Below are 12018 nucleotides of genomic sequence, written 5' to 3'. Positions count from 1 at the left end.
ATGAATTGACTGTATGTAGCAAAGACAAGCCAAACCAGTCACTCGTCGCAAATCCTGTTCCAGAGATATTGGCCAAAACATGCTGGAATGTCAAATTAAAAAAAAAAATTTTTTTTATTGCACTAAAACCAACGTTTATATGTCTATACATCATGTTATGCTGTTATTTACCCCATTTTCAATGTTAAAACAATAATTTTTAATGATTTGGTGATGGTTTCTGCCAGAGAAATGCCCGAAATCATAAATTTGTAGGCCGATTTCTCAAATATTGTTCTTTAAACAGCTGTATGTTTAAACGCTTGTAACATCTTAAGGAAATGTCGGATTTTAATTATTCTTTTTACCATTTTATAGCTCTCATTTTACTGTTTAACACTGTATTATTAACTAAAAATCAATTTTTGCGATGAGTGACTGGTTTGACTTGACTTTGCCACATATATATGCATGATGATGTCATATCACATCACATCCATATATGGGCATGAAGATGTCATATCATACCCATATATGGAAAAATCATGTGTCTTGTCTGTAACATTTGATATTGGGCTTTATGCATTTTTTTGTGCAAAATGTCAACTTCTGCGCAGAAAAACAATGGAGATTGGTGTGCAAACTCAAAACAGTTAATGTAGATTTTTAAGAGGAAGGACTAGTTAAAAACCCTAGTGGCATATCTAGACGTCTTGAAATGGGGGTGCTGATGAGGGGGCGCAAAGGAGAAGTTGGGGGGGGGGGCCCTCGAATATCAATTCAGAAAGATGGTATAATTTTTTAAAACATGGACTGTTAACCTATGAGTAGTACCTTATACTTGTAGTGGCATACATTGCGATGAAACATTTGTAGCATTTGTATATAATTATGCTAATGTCCAGGTTAGCTCAACATTAAGCACTCTCCACACGGTCAAGTTATATATGAATTTACTCTATGTAGCAAAGACAATCCAAACCAGTCACTCGTCGCAAATCCTGTTTCAGAGATTGCCCAAAACATGCTGGAATGTCAAATCAAAATCACCTTATTCAGAAAATAAGGTGATTTTAGGTGATTTTTAGCTACTTGACTGTGATTTTTAGAGGGGGTCTGGGGGAGACGAGTAATTTTTGAAGGGGCGTGCTTCCCCTGCACACCCCTCCCCCGATATGCTACTGAAAATCCCTTGTTGAAATATTGATGTCTAGTAGATTGTAATAATAGTATTATGTCAGTCTTTATGTAGTGCATCATTAAGTATGGATTCTGTATGGATTATTTAATGAAACACTTAAGGAGTAGTGCTGTTTTGAGTGTTCACCTTAGCAAAAGACGACTTCACTAAACAGGTCTACTGCCCTCTATACCCTTTTAGTAAATATTCACTGCAGACATGGTAAGATATTGTGTTAATATTCATTATATTTGATTATTTTTACTATAAATTAATGTTTATAAAATGTAACATACTTTTGAATATATAGTTATGTAATATACTTCAGTTGGAAAGAACATATTTTAGGTATAAACATTTTTATTCGATTAATGAAAGAGAGAATTTAATGCAGAGACTCATTTAAGTTCTCAAAAAGTATAAACTCAGATTGACAATTAATTTGTATGTCTACTGAACCAACCAATGGTGCTTTATTTTTGAATAACCGATATTAATCAATCAATACTCACATTTACTATACTATATTTTACAAATAAATGTTTCAGCCTAAATCTTAATTAGAATACATGTCTCCCTCTAAAGACCCCTCCAATTAATGATCACCTATTAAATACCACTTTTCTGTGGTCGTCCCAGATTAATAATTGTTCCAGTTAGAGACCATAGTTTCTACAAACCATGGAAGCCCTGTTCCAAAGGTGTTCGTTAATTGGAGGGCGACTTAGCTGTGTCTCTCAGTAACAATGGAAGTTTCCTTCTGAATAGACCAATATGAAACGAAATTTCCATTGTTATTTTTAAAAATCAAGTTGATCTTGTATTATTAATCCAGTTATTCTAGATTAACAGGTGTTGTCGTAAATATATCTTTGAAATAAATGTACGGGAAATGTATTACGATTTCTTTCTCTTTAATTTGTGTCATATCAAACGGTTTGTAGGCCTTCACTCACCGGAGGCTTAAAGACATTGGTTTGTTTTGGTTCTGAAAGGAATATCCGTGTCTTGTACAGAATTTGAACACAAGACCATTGGGTTGGAAGGCATGCAGATCACTACCCCTGTAGTTATTTTGTCTTAAGTGTTTACAGCGTCATGGACCAAATATATACAAAAGTCAGCATTATAGAGTAGCAAGCAAAATATTAAGCAATTATACACACTATAGGAATTAGAAATCAAAGGAGCCATTATTTCCTGACATTAATTGCCCGAAGTCTGCATTTTTGAAGAAAATAATGGCTTCTAAGGCTTCTATTTCATAGTGTACGAAATTACTTGGCTATAATTGCTTTATAAGTCAGTTGTAGCGTCCATCTCTATGGCCCCTTTAACTGCTGGTTGTAGAGCGGTTGCTTATAGGTATATTCATAAATCAAATTGCTGATTGCCGTGGCCGGTTGCTCCGTGATCACTGTCGGTGATAAAAAAAAAAGCAATGAAGAACCAACTCAAGATTAACCACGATGTTCAAAATCACATACAACCTTCTTGACATCAAGTTACCAGTTTAACCTACGAGACATGACATCCCAAGAAGTATAGTAAGATGAAAGCCAGTTGTATCTGTATATATTCAGACGGGTGGCGCCAGGATTTGCCCGACGGGTGGCCGAGGTCTCCGACGGGTGGGGGAGGGGGGGGGGCGGAGATACCCCGACGAAAGCAAACTGAGCGTGGTCGAGCTTTGATTAAAAGGTTTCGAAAGTGGTCCAGGGGCGAAGCCCTCGAAAATTTTGACATTTAAGGGTTTCAAAGGCTTATTTAATCGATTTTAGAGTCTACTAATATGTAGAAAATGCATATAATTTTTTTCTCCCGGTCCCCCCTCGCTGGCGCAACCCTGCATTCAGAGAGCTTAAGTTGCCGGGCAGGGGAGGGGAATGCATTTGTCAAAGCGAGACTAGCGAGACCAGTCTAGTACCTATAATGACGAAGCTTAACTTTGGGCATTTTCAGCTGTCTTGAACACATTTTTGAACGTCTTTAAAAAATTTAAAATGCGGCCAATTCTTTATTTTTCTTATTTGGCTGGTCCCTCGGGGGAGAGGTGAGGGGTGGTGTTGGTATTGGCCTGTCTAACCGAGGTTCAATTAACCGGGCTTCCAGTAGAGGTGTCCTTGACATGGTAATCTTGGTTCTCAATTCCATACGCCGTGGCAGCTGCACACTCACATGTGCGCTGTCGTAAATCCAGTAAATAGAGCGGTTCCATACAGGGAGGGGAACAGATGGAAGGTAGACCACACCTCAGTCCCACCAAGGGTGGCTGATAATTCAATTAATGTATGATTACGGCACCTCTAGATGATTGCCGGAAATGGCACTCTCACTTAAATTTGAATATAATTTTCTTTTTTCTCCATGTTGTTTTATAATTTTTGCAAAATTTAGGAAGTGGGGGCACTATTCGTCTATGCCATAGCGCATCATCTTTCGCACCAATTGTCACTTAAAAATGGCTTAATTGACGATTTAGGAAGGTGGTGGGGAACGCCGTACGACCTCAGTGGTCTTCATTTCGATGTGGTCTTTACTAGGAGGGGTCTTGGATTTCTGTATAATAAAATGTTTACTTATATTTCTCTCAGACATTTTAAAGAACATCACACTTAGACCATGGGAGACTTAGACAGAGGATACAACTTTTTGTTTAGATCGGAATAGACCAAACCCAGTATCGCTTCTATTTTAATCGTACGTGAAATTTACTATACGACACAAAATCACCATACGTAAGAAAATATAAATATCTTTTGTTTAAAAATCCATCAGTTTTATAAAACAGCTGAGTTTTCTTCCTCTCATTCACAAACTCCACAATAACTTGTTATGCTATGTAGTTTTAAAAAAATTGTTAATTTAAATCAGGGAACAGTGAATTGAGTAATTTCGTAAGTTCCTGATTTAAAGGGAAATCAAATTATTGTAATTGTTTTTGCATTTCAACACAAAAACTAATACCGGTATGTATTTAAAAAAAAAATTATATAATGTATACAGTATTTAACTTAAGATGGTATAAAAAAGAGCGGATTTTTTGTGCTTTGCTTTGTTATGTTAAGTTTCAAATATACGGTAAGTATACTGATGATGTATGTAGGCGTTTGTGCGATATTCATATACGTAATTTTGCTTTGAGTAAATTGTTAATGTTTTTGTTGAGCAAATAATAATAAGAAAAACAATCACCATACGTACAGTTGAATTACGGGAAAGCGGTTTTAAATTAACACTCGCCATCGGTTTACACCGATTTAGAAAGTCCGTCTCTTGGAATTGAAACATTGTCATAATATTTCATGCTTACATTTTACGAGTTTTTAACTTTAGGCCCTACTTAGGCTTTACTAACTTTACTTATGTTCGACAGTTGAATGGTTCAAATAGAATATAAAGGAATAAATGACTCAGAAATTGAAATAGTGAGAGCTGTCCCAGGCATAAGTTTTGCACTTTCTTTGATTATATTGGTCCACAGTATTTTAATGATTCAATATATATATATGATATAATTTAAAAGAGACTATGCTCCAGCTCATCTACTGTGAACAATTCTGTAAGTGCGTCCAGAGTAAACAATAATTATACCTTGTCTAAATAGAGTATATGAGGAAAATTATTCATAAACATAACGTCTTGCTTGAAATATATTTGATCTTATTATTTCTTCATGATTGAATGAAATAAAATACTAAAATTTAATTGAATTTATGAATATTTTAAACTCTAAAATAGGCCTAGCAGATTAAAAGGTTGTAGTTCATCCCACCCTGCTCCTTTTCGTCAATGCCGTCGTCATGGTTGTGCATTCAGCCACATAACAATAGAAAAAATGTATTAAATATAGAATGGGTTTCGATAGCTTTTCTTATTTTTAGGGCCCCGAAAATAACGGCAGTTTGAAACTTGCTTATCAAGATTAGAAAAAAAGCTTATATTTTAAAGGGTCCCAGTGGCGTAACGCTGGGGCCGAATGCCCTGTGGCTTTTTGAGACTGGGGGCCGTTTTTAGGTCCCAGTCACCAATTCCATTTATGGATTTTAGATGTGGTCGTTTTCAAATCATGTTTTTTAACTTCTTGTATTCTTTTTTTTTAACTTTTGCACTGTATGTATATGTTTTTGTTTTAGTCATCTGCCAAGCAATTTAATTTTCTGTATTTTTATATGGATAAGTAACATTTATTGAATCTTAAATTTTGAATGGTATGGTATCAGTGACGGATCCAGGAATAGACATGTACAGGTGGAGGGTCTATACCAGATAATTTATGATTATAGCACCTAGATGACCGAAAAAGGCACTCACAGCCTTAACATTTGAATATAATTTTCTTTTATCTCCATTTAAAAAAATACATTTCGACAAATTTAGGGGCCCTGTTTAATCTGTCACTGGATATAATATGGTATATGTCCTACAGTCGAGAGACACTTTATGATGTTATGTATCAACAAAGCTCTTTTGGGTCAGGTGCTGGATCGGAGACCCTATGCGTGGGACCCCTTTGGGCCCCTAGGTGTTAGGGCCCTGCGGCCCGCCTCACGAGAGCGCATAGGCGTTACGCCACTGGGTAGGCCAATTTCTTCAAGGTAAGAAAATACCCTGGACTATAATTTTTATTTCTGTTACTTTGTTTTATTTAATTTGTATAAATTCTCCGTTTGGGATGATTTTTTTAATAAATTGAATTGACATTAAATAGGCCTAGGCCTAATACTATAGGACTTTTTTTTACATGTGCGGAACCACTTGATAGTTGACTAATTCGCTTTTTGATTTTCTTCAGTTCTTGTTGTTCCTTCTGATATATTTTTTCTTGCACTCTCTTTTGTCCTTTTATGTTATGTGAGAAAAACCAATGAAATTACGTGAAATGAAAATGAAACGTGTAGCACCCACCGTAACTACCGTACTCAAATAAGCGCCGTTCTCGAATAAGCGCCGCTCTGGAATAATATGGGCCGCACCAAACTTGATTTTTTTAGCCAAGCGCCTTTTATTTATTTTTATTTATTTTTTTATGAAGGCATAATAATAGAAAAAAAATGTATTACATAATAATAATAATAATAATAATGTTACATAATTATATATATATATTCTTTCTATACTAAAATGTCAAAATTAATATTTTCAGTTTCATAAATTTTCGCATCTAAACTATTTTTGTTTGTAACTAGTATAGGCTTACAAATTTATACATGCTTAATAAATATATTATTGTAATTAATGATTATAATAAATAGTGATTTGAATATTCATACCTGATAGAGTGATCAGCGTTATCGATCGTTGTTATCTTGGATTAAGGTCCATATTTACCTTATAGTATACCACGTTGACCAGAGATACCACATATTATCACCCCTCTCCTTTACACAGTGATTAAAATTGTGTACCTGCACTTTATTGGAATTTGATAATGTATTTGGTCTTTATAAAGGATTGAATGTTTTAACAGAATTTCTTTCTTTTTTTTAAGAGTTTATGACAGTAATAATTCGAGACGACTTTTGAAAAGTTTGAACTAAGTCTTCAATCTTTTATTTTATTACTTTTGATTTTATAATAATTGTTTTAGCTGAACAGCACAAACAATATAACTATTAAATATTTAAGAATAGACCTATGAGAGAGAGAGAGAAAAAAATACAATAACAACATCAGCCACAGCCCTGGAGAGACCAAATAGCCAAAGTGCATCTAGAATTTATTTTAAATGATGTGACTCCCGGTACTACTGTGATAGTAGGGAGCTTTCGATTTGTGCGACGACGCGACGCTAGAACGTAATCACTCATGCGCCTGACCGTCCAACCTGGCGTCCTATGCCAAATTGCGTTATAGGAACTCTAAATTGCGTCCCAGAATCTACTCGACGAGGTGACCTTAACGTTGTCGCATGCGCAGATGACTTTTAGTGACGTCATTACGTTCTACGTCTTACCGTCGTCGTGCAATCGAATGCTCCCTATTAAAAGTAATAGACCTTTCCAGAGTGTCACCAAGGGGCGGGGCTTACCGGGAGGGTCCATTGTATGTGCTATCATCAACTACTGTTTTTATATAGAGCAGTGATTGAATAGAAGCGATACCGGAGTCGTTCACCAGCAGTGAAAGATGGTATAATTTTGTAAAACATTGACTGTTAACCTGTGAGTTGGTCTTCGCTCGTAGTGGTATACACTGCTATGAAATATTTATAGTATACAGAAGCCTTTTGTATTTGTAAATAATTATGCTAATGTCCAGTTAGCTCAACATTAGAAAAAAACAAGTTCCCGTAATCTCGAAAGCTCCGGTGAGGGCGGTATAATAATAGCAGTAGAGTATTTGTTGGCACTTTACAGTGTGTACATATTGCAGGGAGATGTAAAAATATTTTTACATTTCCCAGCATACTGTTTGATATGACACAAATTAAAGAAAAAAAAACATCGTAATACATTTCCCCTAAATTTATTTCAAAGAAATATTTATGGTAATAGGGCCTACCTGTTGATATAGAATAACTGAGTTAATAATACAAAATAACCTTGATTTTAAAAAATAACGATAGAAATTTCGTTTCATTGGTCAAAGGAAACTTTCATTTCCTCCGCCGAAGAAATGGTATAGAGGGCGGTAAACATCTTTAGTGGACTCGGTCTGTTCCCTGGGTGAACACAGCATTACACCTTAAGGCAGGCTCAGGTCGACACAGAACTGAAAGGAACTCAACTCAACTCAACTCGTCGACATGAGCGCTCCGCGCAACTGAAAGGAACTGACCGGAACTGACAGTCGCGCATATTTGTCGACAAAGTCAAGTTGAGTTGAGTTGAGTTGCCCATGTTCAACTTTTTGCGGAACTGAAAAAAGTGCGAAAAAATGCTGATTCTGATTCGGAACTCAAAGGAACTGAAAACGTTGATCCTGATATTAATCGTAATCAAGATGCATTAACTGAAAAAAATATATTATATTACAATGTTTTGTTAATGGCAGTTTACTTTATTCTTTGTTTAAAAAAATATAGGCCATAGGCCAGATTTTTATTCGAACACATTAACAAATAGGCCTAGGCTAGGCCTAAATAATAATAATAATAATAATAATAATAATAATAATAATAATAATAATAATAATAATAATAATAATAATAATAATAATATACTTACCATATTCTAGCTAGCCTAGGCTAGGCCTAAAGTGTAGAAAAAAGGCAGACATTTATCTAGGGCCTAGGTTTAGGTAGTCCCTCTGCAGTGTAGTGTTAAATTATGAATTCCATCAAAAGTATGCTGCTGCATTCGCGTAATATTAAATTAATACATTTTATAACATATTTGACAACATTGTCACGTATAAAATGCATTCGTGTATACTTGTTGTTTTTGTTTTTGTTTTTTCATATAGAAAAAGACCTTTCTTGTTTTAATTGTTCCACCAGATTTTGCATGAACCCATTTCAAATAGACCAATATGCGATACACTTTCCTAAATTAAAAAAAAGAGTAGATAAACTTCAAAAATAATTTCATTATTTTTAACCACACGTCAAATCTTACAAGCATTCAAACATTTATTTGCAGTTCATGAGATTTCGAAGAAAATGAAATCTTTAAAAACTCAATTCTGTCGACTACGAACAGGCACCATTTGTTTCAGTTGCTGGTCGACATTTTCAAAACAAAAAAATAAAGTAGATACACTTTTTAAAATAATTACATGTCTTAATAAAAACATTACAGACATTTTGCAGTTGATGGGATTTCGCGGGGAAATTTATTTAGCCAATAGTTCCTTTCAGTTGCCAGTCGACATGAGCCAAGTTCCTTTCAGTTCCGTTCAGTTCCTTTCAGTTGCTCAAAGTAGACATGAGTTCAGTTCCGTTCAGTACCTTTTAGTTGCGCGTAGCGCTCATGTCGACGAGTTGAGTTGAGTTCCTTTCAGTTCCGTGTCGACCTGAGCCTGCCTTTAAAGATGTACCGTATTTTCCCATGCAAAATACCAAAAAAAAAAAAAAAAAAAAATCATTTTTAGAATTAACTCTCCCAAGTACCATAAAAATTATCAAATTCAACATAAAAATTAGTGTATTTAAAAAATGTTTACCTAATATTTTTCCGCGAAAAATGATTAAAAAAAAGCACTTTCAGTCACTGGAATTGTTTCATAAAATTCAAGAGTAATGAAAAACCAACTCAGGTGCGAAAAAACCCCAGTGCAAAATTAATTGTTGCGTCCTTTGATGTGATAGGGCAATTCTCCGAAGTTCTCAGAATTTCAAAATAAAAGGGTCATTAAAGATTTTCACGCGTGGGGTGAAGATTACCTCAGCCTCACCATGGTTGGGGCTGGGGTAAGAAAATTTATGATTATGGCACCTATATATTGGCCAGAAATGGCACTCTTAGACTTAAACTTTAATTCAATTTTTGAAAAAAATAGGGAGGATGGCTGACTGGGACCCCTTGGAGCTGCCACTGTAATACTCATCATAATTTTTTGTCCCAGTAATTATAATCATGCCCACATTATTATTTCTCTCACATAGTCTCTTTGCATTTACAGTACTTTTAAAATCAACCAAGAGGTTTTTTCCTTTTCTCCTCTTTTTGAATTTCACTTCTGTGCAAGTATTGCGACTACATTGTGAGTGGAAATACTACCGTCTAACTTACGATCAACAGGACTAAGGGATAAGAAGCACACAAGACATTAGTTAGTATTTTTGTTTGACAAACATAAAGGTGATTTACTTAATTTATCATTATCATGATGCCATGGCGAGATTGCGTCAATCGGAGTTCATAAACAAGTCAAATAGACAGACCTATCCGTGTCCGGTCCAATCTGCATAATTATTGTTAATAACGGCTATAACATTCTATTGACTATCTATATATTTTTTTGAAATTAAGAAAATCAGGAATCTATGTATGTAGATAATATTGAACACTAATATACGGGTCTCAATAATATACAAAACGAATAAATCGTTTATAGTCGAAATTGTGCCCTTTGAGTTTGTAAAAATGGCCTAATTGGTTTATAACACGCTTTCAATTTTAACAACGTACAGACAGTATGCTATGCAGGAGGGGTTAGGCAAATTTGTACACTTTTACATATACATAAAAAGGTTGATTTAAAATAACATGCTATATTTGAAATAATGGTAAAATTATAATGTAACCATAGATATAATATCCATTTTTAATTTTCTACACTTGTGGAAATGTTCCCCAGTACTGTACCCAGAGAAGAAATCTTTCCGTTGACAGGTGAAGTCTAATGCTGACAACTAATGTAATGTAGACACATACAATATGCACTATATATGTCGAAAATTATTATTAACTCAAGAGCAGGCCTGGAAAAAAAATGTGTACAACAACCTATAGCTTCCTTGGCAGAATCCAACTTGCAGAAAACATCGGACCAGTGGTGTGCTGTACATTGGCATCAAGCAGCTGAGTTTGTTGTATTCGAAACCAAATCAACACACTAAATCAATCATTAGGACAAAAATTTCAGTACAAATATGTTTATTTCTATTAGACTAGCACATTAACAATCATGTTGAAATACATGAACAGAATAAAACTTGTGTTAAGTGCGCATAAAGTTTTACATTAAATATATCTAATAATATGTAATAATGCTGTACATTGCTAGTTTACTTTAAAATGTTGGGATACATGGATGTACATTGAAAGACAAAGAACATGAATTCATAAACCATGGAGCCATACACCTTAATTACATAAATAAGACTGAGGTTTAATATTAGAAGAAAAATATATTTTACCATTACACTATTCATAAAAAAAAATACATTATCTGTAAAGCACACATAAAATGGTTGCAGATACTATAATATTTAATACTGTACATTGCTAGTTTACTTTAAAATGCTGGGATGCACGAAAATATATTGAAAGACAAAAGAACATGAATCCATAAAGCTTAATTACATATCAAGGTTGAGGAAAAAAAATCATTATCACACTATACATTAAAAATACATTATCTGTAAAGCACACACACAGATATTTTTGCATTTACTAGATTTAATAATACTGTACACTGCCAGTTTACTTTCAAATGTTGGGATGCACGAAAGTACATAATTTATGATGACAAAATAACACGGATCCATAAAGCTTAATTACGTAAACAGGGTTGAGGTTTTAGAAAATCAAAATATGTATTCAGTAATATAATGCAGGGCCAAACTTTTATAACATATCTACAAAAAATAGAGTAAAATTTCACAGTATAACTTTGGCAACAACCAGCTTTATAATGCACACTACATACAACATTGTGGGAGGATATAGAGAAAAAAAAATCTTAAGCCATATTTACATTTTTTGAGTTGTAACTTGTACAGTTTTTGGATATATATCGCAAAATACAACAAAAAGAAAATATACCACGCCTATAAGATTTCATAGATTACTTGTTTTGAATGCAGCATTAACACTAATTAATGGGTCAAGAGGACGGACTTAAAAAATTGTGGAAAATATTGCTTCTAGACTTAGCGTTATTGACTTATAATTGATGCTAAGTCGGCTGGTAATTGTCTTGAGCATTAAACTGATGCTGCTGTTGTAACTGATGCTGTACCTGATGCTGCTGAGCCTGTTGCCGGTGCTGAACCTGTTGCTGAGGAAACCGCGGCTGAGCAACAGCCTGGCTTAAGATGGTCAGAAATTGTTTTTGAAACTCATTGGTAGCACTTCTATCCAGCGCTCTTTCCTTCATTTGCTTTTCCATTAGTTCAACTACCTTGCTCATTTTTTCATTAACATCACTTTGCATTTTCTGTAGTTGAGCTTCTTGTCGATCATTTATTG

This window comes from Anneissia japonica, unplaced genomic scaffold, assembly GCF_011630105.1.
Source record: "Anneissia japonica isolate Jap-2015-1 unplaced genomic scaffold, ASM1163010v1 scaffold287965_len1858130_cov191, whole genome shotgun sequence".
Classification (NCBI taxonomy): domain Eukaryota; kingdom Metazoa; phylum Echinodermata; class Crinoidea; order Comatulida; family Comatulidae; genus Anneissia; species Anneissia japonica.
This window is presented reverse-complemented; position numbering follows the sequence as displayed.